This window comes from Anser anser (genome assembly GCF_964211835.1).
Source record: "Anser anser genome assembly, chromosome: 4".
Lineage (NCBI taxonomy): Eukaryota > Metazoa > Chordata > Aves > Anseriformes > Anatidae > Anser > Anser anser.
In genome coordinates this window covers 19,428,650-19,431,843 of record NC_139724.1, presented here as the reverse complement: position 1 = coordinate 19,431,843, position 3,194 = coordinate 19,428,650, and positions in this window count along the sequence as shown.

Here is a 3,194-nt window from a genome sequence, read left to right as displayed (position 1 = left end):
TGACATATTAAATAAAATGACAGGAAATACTTTTTGATCCAAGTTAACATAACAAATGCTTAACAGATATCCAAAAGAACATGCTCCACATCAAAACAAATGTTGGCTTTGCTGACCCAAAGCCAGCTTACCAATTTCCTTGTTTGACTTTATATAGGTAATTCATCACAATCTTACAAACAAATGTAAACTTGGGTATGCTTCCTCAGATGTCAGAGAAAGAAAAACTGCTGTAAAAGACCTAACATAAAATTTGATAATATTATGAAATGGTGATGCTTTCAGTTACCTCAAGTTATTCTATTCTTTATTTGAAACCGTGACTGCATAACATACACTGCCTCACTTGGCTGAACATATTTTCTTCTCTTCACAGTCACTTGAAAATAGCCAGTGCATGAACGTTTAAGAATAATTATTACAATCCAGGGTGGGTAGAAGTAAGGATGTTTCTAAGGTTGTTCTTTCCCATTACACTCCCTCACTTTATGTCTACTTAGCTGTGCAAAAGGAAAATATGAGCAGTAAAAGACAAGTGCAGTAGTCCAAGCTTATGTGCAAGCTAAGGTATTCAGTTAAGAGAAAAAGAAAACCACAGAGAAGAAATTGCTCACAAGGCTGTTCAGTACTGGATTGTTTCTTTGTTTTACTTATAACTGGCAGGATTCTTTTACAATAAAGTGCATTTTATTTTTTTTTGATGCATCAAAAATAATTAGTATAATACTTTCTTTTTCTTTTTTCTTCTTCATTCAGAATTATCCCAGGAGACAAGAGCAGAATGTGATAGTGCATCACCATGATCAAGTGCCAAAATAGGTCAAATTGCATGACACAGGTGGCTAGCTTAAAGTTAATAAATATATCTTGCTAAGAAATAACAGGACAAATTTTAGAAGGGATATGTTTCTTCACTCTCTTTGAGTGTTTGTAAACTTTTCTGAATATTGGAAGACATTATTTTCCTTCTTTTAAGTTTGTTATAACTTTTATTAACAGTGATTAGTGCACAGATTTTAAAAGAGCATGTGAACAGTGAACAGTGGCAAGTGGCATTAAAACCTCTATGGTCTTAACCTTTGTAAAGAGATTTTAAAGCTGCACTTTTCAGATTAGATCTACCCTAAAGGAAACCGTAATAGCTTTATTTTTAATGAGACAAATAATTATTTCTTACTAAGTCAAATGTGAATATCAGAAAGAGACAAAACATGTATATATTTGTACTGTAAAATAGTTTAAAGATAGGGAACCAAAAACTTCCATGAGTTAGCTATTTGTGTTTTATTTATCGTGGATAATCTTAATTTAAAATGATCAATATCAGAAATTATAGCCAAGCAGAAAAATGTTCATTATTCAATTATTTAATTATTAATTGTTTAATTATAATTTAATTATTTAATTATTATTATTAATTTCATAAAAATTAATTATCAAAAATAAATGGTCTTGACATGTGCAAATCAACCAATATAAATAATCTAAAATCAAGTTGCATGCCCAGTTTCTCCCTTGATACAATAGTAACACTTTGTCTTCAGGAATATGTAAACTAAACAATTAGCGGTAGAAGAAGAAATCAGAAAAAAAAAAAAAAGAGAGAATCGGAACAAAATCTGTTTGCCTAACCTTTTCCTTCTATAATTACAGGAAAAACAAAAAGATTTTTTCTTTTTTATTCTTCTAGTGACTTTTACAAGTTGGTCTTAATAACGCCTCCAGCTCATTACACTTTATTTAATACCTGCATCATGGCTTTAATGATTTTTATTCTTTTACTTGTAAATTCTCAGAACGTCTGTAAATTCTCAGAACATCTTTAAATTGACTGCCTGTTTTTTTTTTTTTTTCACTTTTAGTCAGTCTATTTCCTAAGGCAACACTTCAGTGTTATGAGTTTTTAATAGGTGTAATTTAAAGCTACCTCAAAGTACTTTAAAAAGATGATTGATTCTTTAAAAATATTAAATATATTCTTCCAATTTCAGACGTTATAGACATTTTTGTCAACTTTTTTTTATCTGATTGATTTTTTATTTTTGTAAAAATATTACTACAATTACCAGATTGCGTTAATTCTACAATTAATATGATAGCTCTATGCTTACAGATTTTTTTTCTATTTTATTTTAACCACTTGTTATTACTTCACTATGTTGGATGTAAACTATTAATAATTAAAAATGTAAACTATGGAAACTATTCAAGAAAAAAATGATCATTAGTAAACAGTTGTCTCAATGTTTTGAGTACTTAACCTCAAGCTTAGGAAACCTAGATGAAAAATCACATACCAAGGAAAGAAAATATTAAATAGGTGCAACTTGTTCTCTGAGATATTTAAACAAGTGTTTTGGAAGACTTTTCAAAAGGCTGGAGCACTTCTCCTCTGAAGAAAGGCTGAGAGAGCTGGGGATGTCCAGCCTGGAGAAAAGAAGCCTTCAGTGAGACCTCATTACAGCCTTTCAGTAATTAAAGAGGGCTTACAAAAAAAAAAAAAAAAAAAAGGTGGAGAGAGACTTTTTACACACAGGTAGCGATAAGACAAGGGGGAACAGTATTAAAGTAAAAGAGAGGGGATTTAGATTAGATGTTAAGAGGAAATTCTTCACTCAGAGCATGGTGAGGCACTGAAACAGGTTGCCCAGGAAGCTGTGGATGCCCCATCCATGGAAGTGTTCAAGGCCAAGCTGGATGGGATCATGAACAACCTTGTCTAGTGGGTGGCATTCCTGCCAATGGCAGGGGGGTCAGAACTAGAATGTCTACTTCCATGGTCTACTTAAGGTCACTTCCAACACAAGTCATTCTATGATTATATGCTACTACGATTTATAAATCAGAATACTTCTAATTAAAAATTATCCTTATCTAATTAAAAAGAATCTTTTGAGTATCTGCTCTGATAACATACAACTTTTTGCAATTAAAAATAATAATAATAATAATTCTTTACAATTAGGAATTCTTCCTTAAGAGGTATCTTCTGTTTCTTTTCTGTTATTGTTTACTTTGACATTAAGCATGAATGTGTGTGGAAGATTAATGACTGATAATTGTCTTTACTCTGAGCAGGTATTTCTCATAAAGGTTCTTTTCATTTATTTATTTTTATTTTTTTAAAGGTATTATTATTGGTTAAGTGACTGTAGACATCCAGACTTATACATTACCATTGATAATATATTTCT